Raw genomic sequence first — 6000 nt, 5'->3', positions numbered from 1 at the left:
ATTCAAAATAAAACGAAGCACATAATAATACACGTCAAAACGTCACTTAAAAAGCATAAACTTATTATACATGCACACAGTATATGTAAGAAATTAACTGCAAAATTTATTAAAAACAGCTACAAATATAAACCTAATAAGTTATATTTTCAGAGTAAATACAATATGGGAATAATAAAAGTAATAATGGCTCAATTTCATTTAACTTAGAACAGTCTCATTTAACTTAGAACAGTCTAAATAAATGCAAGTAAAGAAATAAAAGTAATGACAACAGTTTATATAAATGTAAACCAAATATTCCCAAAAGCTTTCAAAAATATGTATGAACAAGGAATGAGATGGCATTTTTTTTCACCTCTGTGTGTACAGGGGGTTAATCACAGAGGCAAACAGACGTCTAAAATGGAGAGCTGGAATTGTGAAAAACACATCAACTCTGGTTATGTTAAACATCACACAACTTATTCCAGAGTGCCAGCATGCTTTGTAAAATCTCACATATGTGCAGCAATATGCCTGCTTGTTTGGTCCAGGATAAACAAGCAAACCCAGCATATTGAGTCTTCTTCAGTCTAATACAGAGATATGTATGTATAAAAGGGGATAATATGGGGAAGTAAACCAGGATAGTCCTCAGCCTCAGCACTAAATGCTCTAATGCTATGCACTGTAAACAATTGCTGAGTCTGCTGTTTGATAGGAATTTGAATTATTTTCAGCCAACAATACTAAATAGTTACTATCATGTTTGTCAACGGCTTTTTTAATTTAAATTTTTGAACAATTTTACACTATTTATACAGTAAATCATGTATTTTATTCTTATTTTCATGTTTTTGTTGAAAGGTTTTCGATTAATGTATCCACTTAGTTGGAACAATTTCTTTAAAATTCTTCATAGTTTTTATTTTGAAATCCAATTCAATAAACTTCCGTGGACATTGTTTTTCGGCGGCATGTGATAAGAGGCCTGGGGGGAAGTGGCTGAACTACTTCTGCTTAAGTGAAAAGGTCCAGCTTGAATTAGCTTCAACTTACACTTGAGGCTTAAGCCATTCCACTAACACAATTCAGCCGGGTGTCATCAAGGTTAATTCTAGACAGGCTGTAGTAAGCTTGTGTTTGGCTCGTGCACGGACGACTTAAACAGCCCAGTATAATCGATTGTAGAAAACTTCTTCTTCTGATGTTTATTTGCGGTGGCAAACAACTTATCAGTGCATTACCGCCACCGTCTGGAAAGGAGTGCGAGTCAGAATGGATATTTACCTATATTCTGTCATAGAGTCCTGTGTTTTTTTAGAAACCTGAATATCGCCCTATATCTTGCATCACCTGAGTCCCTTTGTAGTATTTATCTTAGAGTTAATGTTAAACTGTTTCTTTGGAGTGAGTTTTTAAGTGTCTGTCTCTGTTGATGGTATTGTGGACATACTAAAAATATATCCTCCACTGTTTCCTGCCAATTACAATTGTCACGTCTGCCTGTGTCATGCATGTTCATTATCTTCAGGTTGCTGTTTAAACCTGTATGGCCAAACCTCATTCTTAATATTATCGTCTCTTCCTTTGTATCTCTGGTGGTTGTTCTCATTTCACCTACTTTCTTCTGAATACTATGAAAGTGTCTGCCCTTATTTCCTCTGTCCCACTCTTCCTGCCATCTCTTTTTCAGTCCTGATTTGATTATACTTTTGATCTCAGCCTTGCTATAATTTACTGCCATATCACTATCTCAATCAACAAAGCAAAAGAGACAGCATGGCAGAAAAAAGCTGACAGATTGAATGCATAAATTTACTATGACAGATAAGGATTGCTGCCACATTTAAAAAATTCTAGTTATAATAAGTTATGTGTAGGAAGAGAACCTGCAGCCAGGGGAATGAATATGAAGATTATCTGTATTTGATTTACAAAGAGAGTTAAATGTCAGTTTTAGAGTTAAAATGTGCAAAAAATTATTACAAACTAGATTTTTCACGTGGTGTTAAACTTTCTCCACAGCATCTGTCTTTTGTTTTTTTTTGATAATTGCACTGGCAAATCACTAGATACAATAAGACTGTGGGTATTATCAGTAAGCTAGATAATATAAGATAAGTTTGAAATTATGATGCAGGGAACTAACATCAGTACAGGACATTTACTTTTAATTAGCCTGACAAAATGAGGTATGTGTGAGGCCATCATCAGGCATTCCCCAAGGTGATCAGGGGCTCTATGTCCGAGGTATTTGCTTCTTTTCATCAACAGGTATCAGTCTGTCTTTGCAATTGGCTTCGCTAACAGTAGCTCTTTATATTTCAGGGAGTGGATACACAATATTGCTTGTAGAGCCCCCTTCACAAGATGCTGAAGTTGTATATGACCCATGTAGGTTTTGTTTTACACAGCATCTAATGTTATTCATTCTTTCATTTTGAATTTTCTTTGCCAACTGCAGTGTTCTATTTGCAGGAAGATGGTGCCAGTATGACTGCAGCAGATGATTAAACCTTATCTGTAACTACAGAAATACAGGAAGAAAGAGTTAAGACCGAATTGCGAATGTTTTACATGTGTGCATCTTTGAATTAGGTTTAACTTAAATTTTTGCAGCAGGCGGCTGAATCACCAAGCAGGCCTACTTTGGCAAGGAATGTGTAAGCCTTTATTTCCATCATCAAAATATATAATCAGTTCCATATATAAAAGGCATCTTCTCCTTGGTAGTGATGGTCAGAAACTTGATCTCAAATACAAAAAACTGAAGTTTAAAACCGGAAGTTTGAGAGGGATGCAATACTAAATTCAATCACAGCAGAAGGTCATCATGGTAATGTTTTCATATCTTTTTTATTTTTTACAGCATGAAAATAATAACTTATAAACAGTGGGGGGGGGGGGGGGGGGGTGTAGAGGTTCAACAGAGTTCTTCAACCATGTGGAGCAATGTGAAAACTTTCTGTCACTATGCCCCCTATCTGACAGAGAACTTGTAGCCTCCTTGACCGCTGTATTCAAAGGCCCGACTAGAAGCTGGTTGATGGCAGTAAAGGCAAAAGTAAACTACTGGAAAGATTTTAAAGTGCTTTTCTGAGCGCCTTTTTGCCTACTGATTACATGACTGAAGTAAAGGAGAAGGTGAGGACCGTGATCCAGGCCTCAGACCAGTGTCTCAGAGACTTTACCTATGATTATAGGGCATTGTGCCTGAAGTGGAAACCAGACACTGAGATGATTAGAAGGATAATGAACAACTGTAATCCTTCCCTAGTCACCAGCTTGCGATGCACTTCGTCATACAGTGGAAAAACTGGTCAAGGTGGGGTCAATGGTGTAAAGAGACTGGGCTGCCAAAAGGAAAAGAAATTACAGGCTCCGAAACACAGTGACAGCTCACTAACTCATTACATGGCTTCAGCCGAAGCTGTACACTGCGTCGGAAAAAAGTTGTGTGTGTGTGTGTGTGTGTGTGTGTGTGTGTGTGTGTGTGTGTGTGTGTGTGTGTGTGTGTGTGTGTGTGTGTGTGTGTGTGTGTGTGTGTGTGTGTGTGTTTTCAGTGTATCATATTTTCTCATGATATCTCATTCTGCAGTGCAAACATGCCTCGTAAAGAGAGGAGGTCAAAGCAATCTGAGATCTGATTTTCTCTTCCTGTAGCATCCATCTCCTGTGAGCATCTCCTTCTTACTCCCAGCCATCAGCCTTGTCTGCAGCATCTGTCAGCAGCAACTGCAGCACTACAGCAGGTCAGTCACAGTGAGCCAGTTCCAAACTCTGTCAGCAGTGTTTGCATCTTGTCGTGGTCACATAACTTGTTAATCAGCTAATATCTCTCCTCTGTTCCTTTTAATGTCTAGAGTCTCAGATCAATACAGGCCTCTGACAGCAGCAACCTCTCCAGCCACTCCCTCAACAGCAAATTGTAGCTTTAAGTTATGTCGGCATATGAGCCTTTTTCCATGTGCCCCTTTTGAAGTTTGAGCACCTGCCCCTCAAAAGGTCTCTGCACGGCCCTGCTGAACAGCCACCCGTTTTGATTGTTCTCATGGAAACTTGGGGCTATAGGGGTGATGCTGTGGTGGATACAAACAGCACCTACACTTTAATGCAGAACAGTGTTTGGCAGCAGCTGGCCAGGCCACGTGAACAGATGGTCCAGGTGGAGGCGCTGCCCTTCGTGTTAGCTGATGGGAAATCACACGCTGCCATGGGGATGGTGAAGATGACCTACGTTTGGCAGGGGTCAGACTGGACAGCCGATACTTATATCATGGACGACAGACACCTGGCTTTCCGGGCTGGTACCACAAATTTATACCTCACTGTGCTGACCTGGCGGCTCCTCTTTAGCAACTGCAGCATAAAGGAGAAAAATGGGAGTGGTCAGCAGCATTTCAGCAGGCGGAGGAGAGCTGAAGGCTGCCTTGGAAATGGCTCCAACCCTCGCCCAACCCAACATGGCTCTGCCTTTCCAGGTTCACACTGACGCCAGCTCTGTGGGTTTGAGGGCTGTCTTGACCTAGTACACCCCAGAGGGGGACAAGGTGATTGCTTATGCATCCAGAGGGCTTAAAGGCGCTGAGTACAACTACTGCACTTCTGAGAAGGAGTGCCTGGCTGTTGTGTGGGCGGTAGAGAAATGGGATCGTTATCTGAAAGGAGTTCCGTTTGATGTGTACACCGACCATGCAGCCTTATCGTGGGCTTCAACACCCCTAAGAAGACCTCTAGATTAACTTGAAGCCTGTGGCTTTAGCGTTTCCAGTTTCGAATACATTACCATAAAGTCTGCATAAACGCTGTGCCAGATGCTCTCTCACAAGCCACAGAGCCACAGAATGGAGTGCTAATGGTTTCCTGTGTTGGGATTGGATGGGAGGTAAACCTGGATGTTTTATACAGGACTATACCGACAAAAGGAAAAGGGAGGAATTATCAGCTAAGTCTCTTGTCAGCCGTTTACTCCAGCATTTCCATGACAACCAAATAGCATCCCACCTTGGGCCAATGAAAACCTTGTTGAGAGTGTTGGAGGTGGCGTTGATGATAGGCCTGGACTTCATGGGGCCTTTTCCAAGAAGTAAAAAAGCACACATGTATCTACTGGTGATAGTGGACTATTTCTCAAAATGGGTTGAGTTATTCCCATTAAAGCACAGTAAAACACACAAAGTTTGCCAAATCTGTGAAAAGTGTTGACTTGGGCAAAGGCCATTTCATGCCCTAGTTTTGGTGCGGGCATGATTGATAGTCCTCTCCGCATCTGTTTCAGGGTCTGTATAGGGTGCAAGTAAGGCAGGCAGTGATAGCTTCTATCACCAAGCAGAATTCCATTGAACTCCCCTGCAGAATGAAGTGTTGAATATGGGACGAGATGTTGAATATCCCTTGTACGTTTGAAGGTCTTCGGCACAATTTAGGTTACCAATTATCAGTAGATCTTTGCGTCTTCAAGTGTTTTAACCATGTAATCAATGATACAGGCCGAACATGACGGTAAGTTGAGGCTAAAGGTAAATCTAAGTGGCTACTGGCTTGTACTATGAAAGCCATGTGGCCTGCTCAGTAGATCAGACATCATTACCTCTACGCCTTTTTAAACTAAACACTTTCCCATTTTAGACATAGGACAAGATGGAGAATATCCCTTGTACGTTCTGTTGCACTAATTAATGCCTACCCCCACTTGATGTTATCGGATGTTAGTGACCACCAGCGGATGTTAGGGACATATCTTCAGTTGTGTACCTTAGTGTCATCAGGTGTTTGGGCCTTTTAATCACTCTTCTAAGGCACGCCCACCACAGGTTGATCAGATCTGGGTGCATGTCCCTAGCATCTTGGGGCCCATTTGGAATTTTCCTCCTGTTCCAGAGCCATTGGCTGCAGCTTTATGCAGTGTGTGATGTTTCTTTTATGGTCTAGGGCAGGACTTGTCCATGGATCCCCAGATCTTTGAGCAACCTGATGGTGGAAGTTTGCAAGGAAACCCCTACAGCCAACCTCCAC

Source organism: Hippoglossus hippoglossus, chromosome 4 (genome assembly GCF_009819705.1).
Source record: "Hippoglossus hippoglossus isolate fHipHip1 chromosome 4, fHipHip1.pri, whole genome shotgun sequence".
NCBI lineage: Eukaryota > Metazoa > Chordata > Actinopteri > Pleuronectiformes > Pleuronectidae > Hippoglossus > Hippoglossus hippoglossus.
Note: the sequence above shows the minus strand (reverse complement) of the source record.